Source organism: Grammomys surdaster, unplaced genomic scaffold, assembly GCF_004785775.1.
Source record: "Grammomys surdaster isolate TR1022 unplaced genomic scaffold, NIH_TR_1.0 436, whole genome shotgun sequence".
Taxonomy (NCBI): Eukaryota; Metazoa; Chordata; class Mammalia; order Rodentia; family Muridae; genus Grammomys; species Grammomys surdaster.
In genome coordinates this window covers 1,935-22,063 of record NW_021604855.1, presented here as the reverse complement: position 1 = coordinate 22,063, position 20,129 = coordinate 1,935, and the positions used below count along the sequence as shown (strand labels likewise).

General features: G+C 39.2%; 1 long non-coding RNA gene across 1 annotated transcript; it reads left to right on the top strand.

Annotated features, from left to right (window-relative positions):
* Window positions 1-4,199: 4,199 nt before the first annotated feature.
* Window positions 4,200-10,895, top strand: LOC114632841. Its single transcript, XR_003713138.1, has 2 exons — window positions 4,200-4,583; window positions 9,709-10,895. It is a non-coding gene; the product is annotated as an uncharacterized LOC114632841 (long non-coding RNA).
* Window positions 10,896-20,129: the final 9,234 nt, after the last annotated feature.

The following is a 20,129-nucleotide window of genomic DNA, read 5'->3' as shown; positions in this document are numbered from 1 at the left end:
AATTCTCTTTTTAGCCCTGGTTACTATTTTTTAATATGGTTATTTGTTTGTCTGTAGTCTTATTTCGTGAGTTCTTTGTATATATTAAAAACTAGCCCTCTATGGAATGTAGAACTGTTAAAGATATGTTCCCGATGTTTTGGTTGCTATTTTGTCCTATAGACAGTGTCTTTTTTTCCCTTTTTTTAAAATTTTTTCTCAAATCATAATTAATTCACATAGGGGTTATAAACACAGAAAGGCAGGATGTGGGGAAGGGAATGAAAATTGGAGTATGCGTGTTCAGGGGGAATACAGATATCTTCAGAACCGGGTATCGGCTGGGTGAAGGTTCAGGGGAAAAGTCACTATGACTCTGCCTATGACTCGATTGTCCTTATCTAAGTTGGTATTGTCTGACAAGGTTACCTATTTACAAGGTCTATGACCATTCAGGCTTATAAATTTCCACAAAAGCTGTCTGTTGACATTAGCTTATACCTATCTGTTTCAATGTTTTTCCACTGAGACCCAAGACTTGGTGTTAGTATACATGTATGACAGGCCTATTGCTGAATTTAGGCCTATGGCTGATTTTAGGCCTACAGTGTGTTAGCAGGGCTGCCCATGACATCTCCTCCATTCTCTAAGTATAGAAGGGCTATGGCAATTCTAAACTTGAGAAGGCGGGGATAGAGGCCTGACCTCCAGTATTTGAAGGGGACCTTGTAATGGCTCCAGTCCCCCTGTCGTTGTCCAGTGAGGCATGAGGGCCATACCCATCCCGATGTCTTTTTCCTGGAGAGGGGATACTTTTGACATCAACCCCTATGTAGTCAGGCTTGTCCCTCAGGAAACCCCGATAGATATTTTTATCTTTTATTTATATTCCCTTGCAGTGCTTAGCCTTGCAGCCTAAGCAAGAATTCAGATCGCCTGTCAGAGGGGATTCTGGGTGGCCCCTCACTGCTTTGTCTAGGGGCAGAAGGTTGGGTGGAGATGGGTTTTGGAAATACCCTGTATAAAGTAACAACCTCATCTTGAGTCTCTTGGTCCTCCATAGCTAACTTATGATAATGTATCTGAGTAGGTTTTGCTACCAAATTATTTATCTGTTGTATCACAGAGTTAGTCTGCCTATTTGAGAGCCAGGAACCAGTAGAAAAAAGCAAAAATAACCCAAATAATGGTCCCAAGATGGAAGGAAATAGGGTTGACAACCTTGGAGAGGCTGCAAATCAATTCTTGTACCAGCATTCATCTGTCTCTCTCTCTCTGATTTTTTCTTAGGCTTCGCTACCTATTGCATGCTCTCTTTAACCCTCCTTGTCTTGTCTATGTAAAGGCAACCTTCTTCTTTGAGGGTTGTACACAGTCAAGAGCTGTATACAGTCTTTTCTATTGTACTAGAGTAAATCAAGTCCATTAAGGATCTTTGCGATTTTAGGAGGTCTCTTCAGACGGCGTAACGAGGGATTTCTTCAGATTAGTCATGTCAATCTCTAGCTGTTTGATGTTCTTGTCAGTGGCCCTTCAAAGGTCTGAGTAGTATAAGTTCGGAGGCCAGCATCTGGATTAGAACTTCTAACAGCAGACATCACGGGTGATTCAATTTTACCTGGAAAGGAAAAAGAAGGGGATTTTCAGGGAGATTTCTCTTCCCTGGATGTAAATTTTATTCATCTTATTTATGGTTGGGCCTGGCTTTGTGGGGGGTATCTGTTTTTTTCATTAATCCTTTTGGTATCCGGTTAGCTGTGCCTTCTGTGGTATTGGACAGGCATATCAGTCCTCGGCCTCATAAGGGAACTGGGTCTGGGCCATTCCCTTTAAGGGTAAGAGGGTCCTTCCCCATATCTGTGGCAAAGTTTCATTGGTCTTGGTGGTGCCAGAGGCAGTCAGCAGCAGATTTGCCATGAGCTTTCAGCTTTAGAGAGATAAAAGTGAACAAGGTATGATGGAAGAGTATTTCAGGGGGACTCCTTCTGAGGGGGTACCGTTTCCCCCTCTTTTGTTTTTAAAGCCAATTTTTCAGTGTTCTTGTAAAATCAGGGCAGAAGCGCCAACAGTCACTCCTTCCACACTCAGAGAGTCATGAAGACCCTATTTAAGGATATATAAATCTATATTAATAATTTTTTGTCAAAGGACTGTTATAGCACCACTGACAACTAATCAGACTATATAATATATCGATTAGTAATAGCTTCTTCTACTTTTTTGTGAGATTACCTCTCTTTTGTCAATTAATTGTTGAGGAAAATTAGGGTTTACCTCTCTCTTGAGAATATTGAACAGAGACTTAAATTCTTTTATGGAGAGCTTCAAATAGGATCTTAGCCAATTAGCAACTCCTAGAAACTTTTGAAATTAATTTAAAATAAGTAAACTCTCTCCCTCTCTTTTTTTTTAGACCCTTTATCTGTGTTGGGGTTTTTTTTATTGGATATTATATGAATTTACCTTTCAATGTTATCTCCTCTCCCATTCTCCCCCAAAACCCCTTATCCCATATCCCTTCCTCCTAATTTTTGTGAGGGTGTGCTCCAAACATTCCCAATGTTTTGGTTGGTATTTTGTCCTATAGAGAGTGTCTTTTGCTTACAGAAATTTTGCAATTTTATGAGGTCCCATTTGTCAATTCTTGATCTCAGAGCATAAGTCATTGGTATTCTGTTCAGGAAAATTTCCCCAGTGCCCATGTGTTCAAGGGTCTTCCCCTCTTACTCTTCTCTTTGTTTCAGTGTATCTGGTTTTATGTGGAGGTCCATACTCCCTTTGGACTTGAGTTATGTACTAGAAGATAAGAATGGAACAATGTGCATCTACATGCTGACCCCAGTTCAGCCAACATTATTTCTTGAAAATGCTGTGTTTTTATCCATTGTATGGTTTTAACTCCTTTGTCAAAGATCAAGTTACGATAGGTACAAGGTTTAATTCTGGGTCTTCAAGGTTATTTCATTAATCTACCTGCCTGTCTCTGTAAGTATACAAATTAATAAAATAAAAAACAAAAAGGGAGACATAACAAAAACTGAGGAAATTCAAAAATCATCAGAGCCTACTACAAAAGTCTATAGTCAGAGAAATTGGAAAATCTGGATAAAATGGACAATTTTCTAAACAGATACCATCTGGTAAAATTAAATCAGGATCAGATAAGCCATAAACAGTTCCATAAACTCTAAAGAAATAGAAGCAGTAATTAAAATTCTCCCAACCCCCTCCCCAAAAAAAAACCAGAACCAGATGGGTTTAGTAAGGAAATCTATCAGTCCTTCAAAGAAGGCCTAGCACAAATACATTTCAAACTGTTCCACAGAATGAAAACAGAAGGAGGCACACCCGTATTTATTCTATGAAGAAAGAATTGTGTTTATACCTAAACCAAATAAAGACACAACAAAGAAAGAAAACTTCACACCAATTTCCCTTATGAACACCGTTGCAAAAAAAGCTCAATAAAATTCTTGCAAACTGAATTGAAGAACACATCAAAATGATCATTCACCACAATCAAGTAGGCTTCATCCCAGGGATGCAAGGATGGTTCAATATACAGAAATAAATCAACATAATCCATTATATAAGCAAACTCAAAGAAAAAGACCACATGATCATTTCATTAGAATCTGAAAAAGCATTTGACAACATTCTAAGCATTCAACATTGCTTCATGGGAAAAATCTTGAAACCATCAGGAATTCAAGGTCCATATTTAAACATATTAAAAGCATTATACAACAAACCTGTAGCCAAAATCAAACTAAATGGAGAGAAACTTGAAGCAATTCCATTAAAATCAGGTACTAGACAAGGCTGCTCCCTCTCTCACTATCTATTCAATATAGAACTTGAAGTTCTAGCTAGAAACATTAAAAAACAAAAGGAGGTCAAAAGAATATGAATTGGAATGGAGGAAGTCAAAATATGACTATTTTCAGATGAAAAGATAGTATACTTAAGTGACACCAAAAATTCCACCAAAGAACACATAAACCTGATGAACAACTTCAGCAAAGTGGCTGGAAACAAAATTAGCTCAAATCAGTAGCTTTCTTCTATTCAAAGTATAAACAGGCTGTGAAAGAAATTAAGGAAATGACATCCTTCCCAATAGTCACAAATAATATAAAATACATTGGTGTGTATCTAGCCAAGCAAGTAAAAGATCTGTGTGACGAGAATGTCAAGTTTCTGAAGAAAGAAATTGAAGATGACCTCAGAAGATGGAGAAGAATTCTGCTCATGAATTGGCAGAATTCACATAGGAAAAATGATCATTTTAATGAAACCAGGCTTCATATTCAATGTAATCCTAATCAAAATTCCAACTGAATTCTTCAAAGAGTTAGAAAGAGCAATTCTCAAATTCATTTGGAGTAACAAAATCCCATGATAGCAAAAACCGTTCTTAACAATAATCAAACTTCTGAGAAAATCACTGTCCTTGAGCTCAAGCTGTATTATAAAGAAATAGTAATAAAAACTGCACGGTATTGATAGCCAAATGTTTGTAGACTTATTGTATAACCTAGATTATTAATAGAATTCCCTCTTTGCATTTTCAGGAGCAATTCGTAATCTCCATCAATGCAAAGGTTTGTTTTGTTTTATTTTTATTTTTTACTTTATCAAACGTTCTTTCCATGATATTTATATCTGAATCAGTCAATAGAATATCATCCACATAATGGTAAATAATGGATTGAGGAAATTGCTTGTGAGGTCCCAAGCCTGGGAAACCTAAAACTCTGCCTAAGCCTCTTGTCTGCCACTGTTGGCTGTTGACATCTTTATTTACAAATTGGAATTAACTGGGGCAAGATTCCCAGAAACTTAACATTAGAGTACAAACAGCATTTGGCTAACCTACTATTTTTCACTCTTCTACATTTCTATTTCTACTTCTACATTTCTTCACTCTTCTACATGTCTATTTTCACTCTTCTACATGTAGATCTACAGTTAGAAGATCACCAGGTGTTGAAGATCCTTTTCATTTTCTATTACATGTTTTTAGCTGTTTTGTCCAAAACCAAGTGTCCGTAGGCCTGTGAGTTTATATCTGGATTTTCAATTCTATTCCATTAATATACCTGTATGGGATTGGCATAAAAGCAGACATATTTTTCAATGGATGTAGCGTGAAATATTTTTAAAAGGCAATCCACCGTACCACTCGCAAAGCATCAGTGAACAGGCTGGCCTGATCTCAGCCCAGCAGACACTGTGAGCCAGAGCACTGAAATCTTTACACCTGGCTAGCTAAGATTCTATGGCAGATCTCTGCCACTCCTGCTACACCCTTCAAAATTCCCACAGCTAGTTGGGGTGTGCTTCTTGCAACCTCATGCTTTGCTGCAGTACCTTTCTCTCTCGAACCTAATTGAGTCAATACATGAAAGAAAACACCACACAAACTTAGATTAGAATCAAAAATCACTGGGTGCAGTAACTAGCATCCTAATTTGTAACCTTTTCTAAGGTACAAATCTTCTGGTAGTGGATCCTAGGAATTCTGCCACCTGAACCAGTGGCCTTCCCTACCTACATATTGTCCTCCATCCACTCTCCCATCCAAAAGTCCATCTCCTGCTTTCCCTCTTTCTCTCTCCAACCTGGAAATCCAACCTACTCTCCCACTGATTGGTTCCTAGAAATTTTTATTCATTATTGGAAGGTTCACTTGAAGTCACCTGAGTACATAATTCACTCCTCATCCCAGGCAGCCCCTCTTGGAGAAGCAGAATTAGCATCAAAATCATAGAAGCAGGAGGAAAAGGGATGGGATAGGGGATTTCTGGGAATGGGAGAAATGGAGAAAGGGGATAACTTCTGAACTGTAAATAAATAAAATATTCAATGAAAACAACAACACCAGTACAATCCACAACAAATAAATAATAGTTGCAAGAATCACATTGTCAGGGGAGAAATGGAAGGAGAAGAGGGACGGACTGCAACTAGGATATAATGTGAATAAAAAAATAAATTATGAGAGAAAGGAAAAAAAGCTTCCTGGAGATTCCAATACAATCTCTGGCGGTTTAATCCACTTCTCACATTAAACCAATGAGGGAAGTCTAACCTTAAACCAGTTTGATGTAGAAAATTAAAAACTCCTAACACCCTTTTGAAGTGTATATGGAATCATCCTTCTTATTGGTAATTCTAGCCTAAGGCAAAATTATTAGTTATGACTCAGAGGTCTCACAAAAGCAGATTTGGTATCCTTTTAATGTCCTGTGAGTTCTTCCCTGGCACCCACATATCGATTCATTGCACAAACCCTCACACTGAGGGCAACCATTTTATTTAACCTTAACTATGATTGAGTACTAGCAAAGGGTCATTTATTATTACCACTGATTACTCAGTACAGTGCCAAGACCACTAGAGTAACCTCCTTACATGACTTTGCAAAGTACCCTTCTTGAAGTTTTAGTAAGATTGGTGTGTGTGTGTGTGTGTGTGTGTGTGTGTGTGTGTGTGTGTAAGAGGCCTGGTTTCTCACTCTTTTCATATTTAAAACACTCTAATGGTCAGACATATTTGAAATTTTGATTATGAGTAATCAAGTAATAACATGCTTTTTCAAAAGCCAAAGAAGTCCATAAATAGTACAGCTAGATTTTGCTACATATAATTTATGGTTCTATAAACCTGACTTGAATTTTAAGTTAAAATATTTCCCACATTTCTAATTAATTAACTTATTCTTTATTTTATATCCATACTGAAGCTTCCCCTCCCTCCTTCCTCCTCTCATCCCAGTCCCTCTCTCTTCACTTCTCCCCACCCTTCAGTCCTCCCTTTATCCTCAGAAAATGAGAGGCCTTTCATGGATATCATTATGCTGAGCATATCAAGTTGCATTACAACTAGGCAAATCTCCTATTGTGGAGAGCCAAGGCAGCCCAATTAGGGGAAAGGAATCCAAGCACAGGCACCAGAATCAAAGACAGCCCCTGTTACTGCTGTTAGGATTCTCAAATTAAGGCCAAAATATACAACTATTCCATATGTGCAGAGGGTCTAGGTCTGCCCCATGAAAGTTCTCTGTTTATCAATTCAGTCTCTGTGGGTCCCAGAAGGCCCAGGTCAGTTGATACTGTAGGTTTTCTCCAATCTCCAGTTAATGTTTGGCTATTGATCCCCATATCAGTTCCCATCTGTTGTTGCTTAAAGCCTCTCAGATGACAGTTATGCTAGAGACATGTCTGGAAGTATAGCAGAACGACATTAATTTTTTTCAGTGGTAAGCTGCCTTTCTCTCATCACATGGGTCTCAAGCTGAACCAGTCATTGGTTAGCCTTTTTCCTCAATTTCTGATCCATCTTTATCCTGCACCTCTTATAGGCAGGAAAAATTGTTGGTCAAAATTCTTGTAGCTGAGTTGATGTTCTAATTCCTCCATTTAAAGTCTTTTATGGGTACAAGAGATGGACGCTTCATGTTCTTTCTATGGTGATTGTGGCAGTCTGTATATGCTAGGCCCCAAGTCCCCAAATCCATATTCTTCGAAACAAAAGCATCGTCAGTCCATTTACATCAATACCCTACACCTTGGTATCAACTTCTATATTAGTTAACGTTTCCATTGCTGTGAATAGACACTATTACCAAGGCAACTCTAGTAAAGGACTTTTAATTGAGACTTGCTTACAGTTTCACAGGTTTAGTCCATTATCATCATGACAGGAAGCATGGCAATGTGCAGGTACATCTGCTGCTGAAGAATGAGCTGAGAGTTCTACATCTTGATCTGAACACAGCCAGAAGACTGTCTTCCAGGCAGCTATGAGGGAGCTCTCAAAACCCACCCTCACAGTGACACTTCCTCCAACATGGCCACACCTACTCCAACAAGGTCACATCTCCTAAGAGTGCCATTCTCTAGGCCAAGCATATTTAAACCACCACAGTGATTTAAAGTTTTACTAATTATAGTAGTCTAGGCTGGCACTTGTGATCTCTTAGACTCTGCAGCATATCTGTCCTGGGCCTTCCATCTCTTAGAGTCCCCTTTGATAAATCAAGTATGATTATAATAGGTCTGCCTTTATATGTTTGCACAGAATAGCCTCATCTTGGAGAGGGTCTTCTGAGAAAGGGGTGTTCTGGAGTGGCAAAGAAAATGATTCAAATTCAATAATGGGTTCAAGTTGAGAGCCAAATCTTCTGTCTGATATGGCTCTCCATATAGATATCCAGACAGCTCAGCTCTTACAGAACAAAGTCTAGTCTTTTATTTGCATATCAATGAAATTATCCACCCCATCTTCCCTTTTGATCATACCACAAACAAGCATTTTGTTAATTTAGCCCTTTGATTTTTAGAAAAGACTGAAAGAACATTTTTATAACATAGCAATTGAACTCAGAGATCTGCCTGCTTTTGTAAGCTCAAACAATACATTTAGCTGGGTGCAATATGGCTGGACCTAAATTTTCTCTGTCTCAGACTAACCTTAAACTCAGAAATCTGCCTGGCATTGTCTCTTTCTAACAAGCTGGCTCATTAGTACAGTTGTCTTTGTTTTTTCAAGTCCATGAAGCTCCTCATACAATTCATAGTGCATTCTTATTTTTTGCATCATTGAGAACATATATATTTTTGAACTCTCATTTTTAGATTTCTTTCTCCTACCCTTAAGGACTTTGCTGAATGTCAGAGCATTCACCACCTTGCAGATGAACACCAGACATACTCTTCCCCCCTGGTTTCATGCTATTTCTAATTATCATGGAGTCATTAACCACGGCAGGAAAAGTATTTCCTAAAAGAGAAACATAAAGTAAATTATGTACATTATTATACAGAAAGAAGCCTTATGATTACACAAGTCATCAATACTCATGGAGATCCATGTCCTACTAGCTCTGATACAGGGGTGGGACCATGTCATGTCACCCATGGCCAGGCAGGATACAGCATAGGTTACTTGGTCCTTTTCCCTTGCAGTTTATAATATTTTTTTCTTTGTTCTGTATGTTTTAAACTTTTGATTATTATGTAGCATAGGCCTGTCTTTTCTGGCACAATCTATTTGATGTTCTGAGTGCTTTTTGTACTTTTATAGGTATCTCCTTCTTTAAGTTAGAGAATATTCTATGATTTTGTTGAAAACATTTTCTGAGCCATTTAGCTGTCTTTCTTTTGTTTCCCCTATTCTAGTATTCTTAGGTTTGGTCTTTTAATACTTACCCAAATTTCCTAGATATTTTGTTTCAGGAATTTTTTTTTTAGATTTGACACAATTTGACTGATGTATCCATTTTTTTATCCTACCTTTAACCTCTAAGACTCTCTTTCATCTCTTATATTCTGTTCATAAAGTTCACCTCTATAGTTCCTGTTCAGATTCCTAAATTTTTTCTTTCCAGAACTGCTTAAGTTTGTTTTTAATTGATTTTGTTTCCAGTTTCATGTCTTGAGCAGTTTTGTTCATTTCCTTTCACTCTGTGTGAGTGTGTGTGTATTTATCTCTCTGTCTGTCTTTCTGTCTTTCCATGTGTGTGCTTCAGTAATGTTAGAATATTAAGGGCCTGCTGTGGTATAATATCTGGGCTCTAATAGAGATATATTTCCGTGGCTGATATTGATTTTATTTGTATGTTTTTATCTAGGCATCTGGATTAGAGGTGATTATATGTCTAGATGATGGTTTCTGGATACGTCTCTGTTCATTTTTTTCCCCTTGACTTCTGTTTCTCCTCAGGCTTTTGAAGATGGGATTACTGTATGTTGTCTGTTTTCTTGACATGTTCTGATGGTGTTTTCAGAAGAAAGACCTCCTGATGTTAGAGGCTAGAATACTGCAATGTGTTGAAGAAAGAAGATTGAAGGTGGTCATTGTGATCCTCTGAGAACAAGATCAGAAAGAATGTTCAGACCATAGCACATTTCCTCCTAAAGAGCTGGGGATATGACTGTGGAGATTGTATCTCAGAAACATAAGGAGATATGTGAAACTGCCTATTTCCCACTCATTTCCCTGGGAGGAATAGCCATTAGTTAGCAAGGGGTACATGGTGGAGTTAGGTTGGGGGTCAAAGCAACAATCTAGGTGTGAAAAGTTAGAAGGAGGAGGTCTGTGGGAGTCACAGAAGATGGAAGCAGGGTGGCAGGGAAAACTGCCACAAGTGTTTTGATGCAGAGCTGGGGATGAGTCTGAGGAGTTAGATCTGAAGGAACAATGGAAGAAGAAATGTCTCTGTGAAACATTTTTTATTTTCTGGCATGCCTGGCCTATGGGTTAACAGGAGTTGCTTGGTGGATTTGGGGACTGTGAAAAAGCAATTAGTGGTAAAAGAAAAATTAAAAGTGGAAGACTGACCCTATCCACAATAGATAGGAGAGATCAGGAAAGGCTTTCCCAAAGTGTTCTGTTGCAAAATTTGAAATCAACCCAGTTAAGCTTCCAACCTGTGAAAGGGGATTAAAAAAAAAGCTTAAGTCCAGGTATGACAGAACATATCTTTAATCCCAACAATCAGAAAGTAGAGGCATGCAGATCTTTAAATTCAATGAGTCCAGAGTTCTAAGAGACATGTGGAGATTTATTGACATGGTTATGGGCTTGAATGGTGGCATGCTCTCCCCAAAAAATGCCAGAAGGGGTTTGTTTATATTGGAAGTAGGAGAGGAGCAGGGCCAGGGCCTTTAAGTAAATCTTGAGGCAGAGACCTGTTTCCCTGCCCTCTACCTGGGCCTTATGTTACATGGAGACCTCGTGTCAGGTCTCTGGGCTCTGTGGGCGTGGCCAAACACCCCAGGATTTCCACAGTCCTACACCCATATTACAGGAATTCCTTATAATTGTCAAGGAAAAGAGATTGTGAAACAGCCCCATGGACCTTTAAAACAATATCTTCATAAAATAATAAAGGGGGAGATATCTGCATACACCACAAATTTATTTTAATCATGTTCTTTTTATTTTTAATTTAATTTTTTTTAAATTTGGATGCCAAGGAACTTTCTGCTGTTTGTCTATGGCACTCTACAACTAGGCATACTTATGCATAGGTGAAAGGGAAGGATCCACTAACTGGCATAAGGCATGTTCCTGATCATGTATTAAATATCGGGAAGAGGGCATGTTTGTGTTTTTTTCTGCAGGATGCTGAAGGAGCATGGTAGCTGCCAGAGTGATGGGTGAGACATTCAGATAGCAGGACAAAGAATGATGCTGACTTGTATGCTTGTTGAGCGCCTTGACAATAGTGACAGGGAAGCTGTATTGGACGTAAGTTCCCGACCCACCATTGCTTACCTATACCCCTGATGGAACAAGCTGCCTTGCCTCAAGTTTTAGACCTTTTGGAACAGAGAATCAAAAAGAGAAGTTATAATAATAATAAGTTACAGAGGTGTGTCATCCAGATTTTGTTTTAGTGTCCTGAGTATCACAGAACCTTGGTATTCTAAGAATAGCTTGCAAGTATTGGAAGAAATTAATCAGGCTTTAAGCAGAAGCTAGAGGGGAGTGGGCTTGATTATTGTTGTTATAACATCTTTAATTACATTGAATGCTAGCATCACTGCTTCTGCAATTGCTGTGACACAAGAAGTTAAGACACCTACTTTTGTTAATCACTTTGCAAAAAATGTTACTAATGTGTTGAATATACAATAGGATTTAAATAGGCATTTGGAGAATGAATTGATGCTCTTTATCCTTTTCAAGTTATTGGAAGGAGGTATAGATTTAAGGGTAAGGAGCCATCTTGAGTGTCATTCCAAATACCATTGGATTTATGGTAGTTCTAAAATTTACAGTAGTAGTCATTATAATTAGGAATAAGTTTAATGACACATGCAATGTATTTGGCATAATTCTAAAACCTTTCTCAATGTTTTAATGATACACAGGGTGCTTATGAATTTCAAGAATGCTGCTCTACTGAGCTTTGATGTGGTAAATACTGCAGATAAAGTTATCCATGGCCTGAGGTGAATATTTCTATCTTAGTCAAGCTTCAAGAATGGCATATATAGCTTGATCATGCTAGCCCTTTTTGTCCTTGGAATACTTTTATTCCTGCCCATTATGTTAAAGCTTGTCTTTAACAACATCAACATGTTGGCAGCCAAGTACATGGCTTGAACCTGAAAGCAGCCCCCTAGACAGTGTTATTAAATTAACAGGCTTGCAAGCCAAGGGTTGGTAAGATTCTGCCCAGAGCCTTACCAACCTAAGACCAAAATGCCTTGCTGTGTATAATGCATAGTCCATGATGGGTAAGGAAGGCAGTCTTGTCTGAATGACCTAAGGTTCTGTCTTGTTAATGAAATGAAAAAAGAGGAAGAGAGAGAATACCTTTAAGGCTCCTGGGCAATAATATGACATGTGCCAAGGACAAGTAAATGGGCTGCTTTGCAAGAATATGACATTGGCCAAGGACAAGGGATTAGGCTTCAGGCAGGAATCTGAAATTAGGCTAGAACAAAGAAGTAATTTCAGGCAGGAGTCTAAATTTTAGACTAGAACAAGGAAGTAGGCTTCAGACTTAAAAATGACTTTGGCAAGGACAGGGTAGTAGGCTCAGATATTTTGGTCATCATGATAAGCCCTTAGAAACAGTGATCATACCCAACCCCAGAAAACCGAGAGAAACAGGGACTCCCAGGAGCTTGAACTCACGCAGCATCCCAGGTAAGGAAAAAGCAGCACTCACCCCAAATAGGGAGCAACCGGGACCCACTGGGACCCAGGAATTCGCTCCTGGCCCAGGGCGGGCTCCATCCGGTCTGGGCCCGAGCACTTGCGAATCCTGGGAGGCAGCTCTGCACCCAATCTCGCAGAACCCAGAGGAAGCGGGGCTTGCAGGACCTCTGTGCCAAGCAGGGTCTTGGGCTAGGATGTGGCAGTGCTTGCCCCCAAACAGGGAGCGGCTAGGACCCACTGGGACCCAGGAGTTCACTCCAGGCCAGGAGCGTGGGTTCCTTCCGGTCTGTGCCGGAGCAGACCCCGAGAGTCAGCTCTGCACCCAATCTCACAGAATCCAGAGGAAGCGGGGCTCACAGGACCTCTGTGCCAAGCAGTTTCTTAGGCTAGGAGGTGGCAGTGCTCACCCCCACTCAGGGAGCAACTGGGACCCAGGAATCCACTCCTGACCCGGAGCCCCGGCCCCTTCTGGTTTCCACCTGAGCACCGAGCACATCTTGGGCCTCAGCTCTAACTCAAGCAGCAAAACCCATCCCAAACAGTTCTGACACAACCTAGATAATAGGAAAGACAGGCCCCAGTCAGAGACAGCACTGATAGCACAAAGGTGATCCAGATGGTGAAAGGCAAGTGCAAGAACACAAGCACCAGCAACTCAAGGTACTTGCCATTATCAGAACCTAGTTCTCCCACATTAGAAAGTCCTGAACTCCCCATATCACCAGGAAAACAAGAACCAGATCTAAAATCACTTCTAATGATAATTAGACTACAAGAAGGACTACAAGAAGGAAGTAAATAACACTATCAAAAAACTTGAGGAGAACACAGGAAAACAGGATGAAGTCCTTAAAGAAACACAAAAATCCTTTAAAGAATTACAAGAAAACACAAACAAACAGATGAAGGAATTGAACAAAACCATCCAGGACATAAAAATGGAAGTGGAAACAATAAAGAAAGCACAAAGGGAGACTATCCTGGAGATAGAAAACCTAAGAAAGAAATCAGGAGTCATAGACACAAGCATCACCAACAGAATACAGGAGATAGAAGAAAGAATTTCAGGTGCAGAAGATACCTTAGAAAATATTGACACAACTATCAAAGAAAATGCAAAATGCAAAAAGTTGTTATCTCAAAATATCCAGGAAATCCAGGACGCAATGAGAAGACCAAACCTAAGGATAATAGGTATAGATGAGAGTGAAGATTCCCAACTTAAAGGGCCAGTAAATATCTTCAACAAAATTATTGAGGAAAACTTCCCTAACCTAAGGAATGAGATGCCCATAATCACACAAGAAGCCTACAGAACGCCAAACAGACTAGATCAAAAAAGAAATACCTCCCGTCACATAATAATCAAGACACAAAATGTACAAAACAAAGAAAGAATTTTAAAAGCAGTTAGGGAAAATGGCCAAATAACATATAAAGGCAAACCTATCAGAATTACACCTGACTTCTCACCAGATACTATAAAAGCCAGAAGATCTTGGACAAATATCATACAAACCCTAAGAGAACATAAATGCCAGCCCAAGCTACTTTACCCAGCAAAACTCTCAATTACTATAGATGGAGAAACTAAGATATTCCATGACAAAACTGAATTTACACAGTATCTTCCCACAAAGCCAGCTTTACAAAGGATAATAGCAGGAAAGCTCCAATACAAGGAGGGCAATCATACCCTAGAAAGAGCAAGAAAATAATCCTTTTCCATCAAACTCAAAAGAAGATAACCACACAAACGATGTCTCCACTATTAGCAAAAATGACAGGAAGCAACAACACCCTCTCCTTAATATCACTTAACATCAATGCACTCAATTCCCCAATAAAAAGGCATAGGCTAACAGACTGGATACGCAAACAGGACCCAGCTTTTTGCTGCTTACAGGAAACCCACCTCAGTGACAAAGACAGACACTACCTTAGAGTAAAAGGTTGGAAAACAATTTTTCAAGCAAATGGTCCTAAGAAACAAGCGGGAGTAGCCATTCTAATATCGAATAAAATCGACTTTCAACTTAAAACTATCAAAAAGGATAAGGAAGAGCATTTCATACTTGTCAAAGGAAAAGTCAACCAACATGAACTCTCAATTCTGAATATCTATGCGCCAAATACAAGAGCATCGAATTTCATAAAAGAAACCTTACTAAAGCTCAAAACACACATTGCACCTCACATAATAATAGTGGGAGACTTCAACACCCCACTCTCAGCAATGGATAAATCATGGAAACAGAAACTAAATAGAGATACAGTGAAACTAACAGCAGTTATGAGCCAAATGGACTTAACAGATATCTATAGAACATTTCACCCTAAAGCAAAAGAATATACCTTTTTCTCAGCACCTCATGGTACCTTCTCCAAAATAGACCATATAATTGGGCACAAGACAGGCCTCAACAGATATAAGAAAATTGAAATAATTCCCTGCATCCTATCAGATCACCATGGTCTAAGGCTGGTCTTCAAAAATGACAAAGAGAATGGAAAGCCCACAATCACATGGAAACTGAACAACACCCTACTCCTTGATAATCAGGTAAGGGAAGAAATAAAGAAAGAAATTAAAAACTTTTTAGAATTTAATGAAAATGATGACACATCATACCAAAATCTTTGGGATACAATGAAAGCAGTGCTAAGAGGAAAATTCATAGCTCTAAGTGCCTACAGAAAGAAACTGGAGGGAGCATACACTAACAGCTTGACAGAGCACCTGAAAGACCTAGAACAAAAAGAAGCTAATACACCCAAGAGGAGTAGAAGGCAGGAAATAATTAAACTCAGGGCTGAAATCAACCAAATTGAAACAAAAAGAACTATCCAAAGAATCAATAAAACCAGGAGCTGGTTCTTTGAGAAAATCAACAAGATAGATAAACCCTTAGCTAGACTAATCAGAGGGCAGAGAGACAGTATCCAAATTAATCAAATCAGAACTGAAAAGGGTGACATAACAACAGAAACTGAGGAAATTAAAAAAATCATCAGATCCTACTACAAAAGCCTATATTCAACAAAATTGGAAAATTTGGATGAAATGGACAATTTCCTAGACAAATACCAGTTACCAATGTTAAATCAGGACCAGACAAACTATCTAAACAGTCCCATAACCCCAAAAGAAATAGAAGTAGTCATTAAAAGTCTCCCTACAAAGAAAAGCCCGGGACCAGACGGCTTTAGTTCTATCAGACCTTCAAGGAAGACATAACTCCAATTCTTTTCAAACTATTCCACAAAATAGAAACAGAAGGTACACTACCCAACTCATTCTTTGAAGCCACAATTACACTCATACCTAAGCCACACAAAGACCCAACAAAGAAAGAGAACTTCAGGCCGATCTCTCTTAAGAACATTGATTCAAAATTACTCAATAAAATTCTAGCGAACCGAATCCAAGAACACATCAAAACAATTATCCATCACGATCAAGTTGGCTTCATCCCAGGAATGCAGGGTTGGTTCAATATTCGGAAATCCATCAATGTAATCCATTATATAAACAAACTCAAAGAAAAAAACCACATGATCATCTCACTAGATGCTGAGAAAGCATTTGACAAAATTCAACACCCCTTCATGATAAAAGTCTTGGAAAGGTCAGGAATTCAAGGTCCATACCTAAACATAGTAAAAGCAATATACAGCAAATCAGTAGCCAGCATTAAACTAAATGGAGAGAATCTTGAAGCAATCCCACTAAGATCAGGGACTAGGCAAGGCTGCCCCACTCTCCCCCTACTTTTTAATATAGTATTGGAAGTCCTAGCCAGAGCAATTAGGCAACACAAGGAGGTCTAAGGGATACAAATTGGAAAGGAAGAAGTCAAAATCTCACTATTTGCAGATGATATGATAGTGTACTTAAGTGAACCCAAAACTTCCTCCAGAGAACTCCTAAACCTGATAAACAACTTTAGCAAAGTGGCTGGATATAAAATTAACTCAAGCAAATCAGTAGCCTTCCTCTACTCAAAAGATAAACTGGCTGAGAAATAAATTATGGAAATGACACCCTTCAAAATTGTCACAGATAATATAAAATACCTTGGTGTGAACCTAACCAAGCAAGTAAAAGACCTGTATGACAAGAACTTCATTCCCCTGAAGAAAGAAATCGAAGCAGATCTCAGAAGATGGAAAGATCTCCCATGCTCATGGATTGGAAGGATTAATATAGTAAAAATGGCTATTTTGCCAAAAGCCATCTACAGATTTAATGCAATCCCCATCAAAATTCCCACTCAGTTCTTTTCAGAGATAGAAAGAGCAATCTTAAAATTTATTTGGAATAACAAAAAAACCAGGATTGCGAAAACTACTCTCAGCAATAAAAGAACTTCTGGAGGAATCACCATCCCCGACTTCAAGCTGTACTACAAAGCAATAGTGATAAAAACTGCTTGGTATTGGAACAGAGACAGGCAGGAGGATCAGTGGAATAGAATAGAAGACCCAGAAATGAACCTCCATACCTATAGTCACTTGATCTTTGACAAAGGGGCTAAAACCATCGAATGGAAAAAAGATAGCATTTTCAACAAATGGTGCTGGTCCAACTGGTGGTCAGCATGTAGAAAAATGAAAATTGATCCATACTTATCTCCTTGTACAAAGCTCAATTCCAAGTGGATTAAGGACCTCCACCTAAAACCAGCCACACTGAAACTAATAGAAGAGAAACTGGGGAAAAGCCTGGAATACATAGGCACAGGGAAAAAGTTCCTGAACAGAACACCAATGGCCTGTGCTCTAAGACCAAAAATTGACAAATGGGACCTCATAAAGCTGCAAAGCTTCTGTAAAGCAAAGGACACAGTCAATAGGACAGAGCGGCAACCAACAGATTGGGAAAAGATCTTCACCAACCCTACATCTGATAAAGGGCTAATATCCAAGGTATACAAAGAACTGAAGAAATTAGATTCTAGACAATCAAAGAACCCTATTAAAAAATGGAGCACAGAGCTGAACAAAGAATTCTCAACTGAGGAAGTTCAAATGGTTGAGAAGCACCTAAAGAAGTGTTCAAGATCACTAGTCATCAGGGAAATGCAAATGAAAACAACACTGAGATTCCACCTCACACCAGTCAGAATGGCTAAGATCAAAAACACAGGTGACAGCACATGTTGGCGAGGATGTGGAGAAAGAGGAACACTCCTCCACTGTTGGTGGGTTGTAAACTGGTACAACCACTATGGAAGGCAGTCTGGCAGTATCTCAGAAAATTGAACATAGTGTTACCTGGGGACCCAGCTATACCACTCCTGGGCATATACCCAAAAGAAGTTTCACCATACAACAGGGACACATGCTCCACCATGTTCATAGCAGCCTTATTTATAATAGCCAGAAGTTGGAAAGAACCCAGATGCCCTTCGACAGAAGAATGGATGCAGAAAATGTGGTACATTTATACAATGGAGTACTACTCAGCTATTAAGAACAATCAGTTCACAAAATTCCTAGGCAAATGGATGGAGTTGGAAAATATCATCTTGAGTGAGATGACCCAATCTCAAAAGAACATACATGGTATGCACTCACTGATAAGTGGATATTAGCCCAAAAGCTCACAATGTCTAAGAATCTACATATAGACCACATAAAACTCACATAGAAGAAGGAAGACCAAAGTATGAATGCGTTGGTCCTTTCTAGAAGGAGTATCAAAAGTTTCAACCAGAACTCCCAAAGTCTAAACCAGAGAGCACAAAGGGAGGGACTCACGCACCTGTATAGGGAATTGAGGGTGACCTTGTTAGACTTCAGTGAAAGTGGAGGGCCAAGGTCCCCGAAAGTTTGGATCCCCTTCTGTGTGGGAATTCGAGAGCAGGGAGTTGGGACTGGGAGGATGTTTGGAGCACACAATCACAAAAATTAGGAGGAGGGGGTATGGGATAAGGGATCTTGGGGGAGAATGAGAAAGGAGATAACATTGAAAGGTAAATACGTATAATATCCAATAAAAAACCCACACAGATAAAGGATTTTTAAAAAAAGGGAGTTTACTTATTTTAAATTAATTTCAAAAGTTTCTAGGAGTTGCAAATTGGCTAAGATCCTATTTTAAGCTCTCCACAAAAGAACTTAAATCTCTGTTCAATATTCTCAAGAGAGAGGTAAACCCTAACTTCCTCAACAGTTAATTGACAGAAGAGAGGTAATCTCACAAAAAGTAGAAAAAGCTATTTCTAATCGATATATCATATAGTCTGATTAATTGTCAGTGGTGCTATAAAAGTCCTTTGACAAAAGATTATTAATATAGATTTATATATCCTTAAATAAGGTCTTCATGACTCTCTGAGTGTAGAAGGAGCAACTGTTGGCACTTCTGCCCTGATTTTACAAGAACTCTGAAAAATTGGCTTTAAAAACAAAAGAGGGGGAACGGTACCCCCTCAGAAGGAGTCCCCCTGAAATACTCTCCATCATGCCTTGTTCACTTTTCTCTCTCTAAAGCTGAAAGCTCATGGCAAATCTCTTGCTGACCATGTTGGTGACCTCGGGCACCACCAAGACCAACAAAACTTTGCCACAGATATGGGGAAGGACCCTCATACCCGTAAAGGGAATGCCCCAGACCCAGTTCCCTTATGGAGCCGAGGACTGATATGCCTGTCCAATACCACAGAAGGCACAGCTAACCGGCTACCACAAATACTAATGAAAAAAATAGATACTCTCACAAAGCCAGGCCCAACCATAAATACGATGAATAACAATTTACATCCAGGGAAGAGAAATCTCCCTGAGAATCCCCTTCTTTTTTCTTTCCAGGTAAAAATGAATCACCCGTGATGCCTGCTATTAGAAGTTCTAATCCAGATGGGCCAGAAGCCAGGATCCTAGCACTTACCCTCACCCCCTACCTTTTCCCACCTGCACAAGGTTCCCTGAAGCTTGGCAACTGCAAGATCCTGCTTGGCAACTGCAGATAGACTCAAAGCAGTGTACCATATCATCTGAAGAATAGCAGGGAGACCATAACTCAAGCAGTGTACCATATCTTCTGAAGAACAGCAGGTAGATCATAATTCAAGGCAGTGTACTGTATAGACCATGACATGTTTCAAGGCACAGGCCAAGAAGATTTTGTACTTTTCCACCACCTGGCCCCTCTTACCCCCTCCCCTTGTAAAACATGCTATAAAAAAGCATTTCATGTTCAAAAAAAAAAAGAAATTTAAAAGAAATAAATTATTTAAAAAAAAAGAAAAAAGAAACAGTGATCATGGGAGTGTTTACATAATTGAGTTTAATCCCTTGATTGTTCTTTGACTATTTGTGTTTATTGTCTTGCTTGTTCCTTGACTACTTGCATCTATTGTATTGCTAGACCCTCAACCTAGAACTGACCTTAATACATGCATGTAATTAAAATGGTATAAAAGCAAAATGTAGGAGGTGGGATGGGGTTGGTGTTCCAGGGA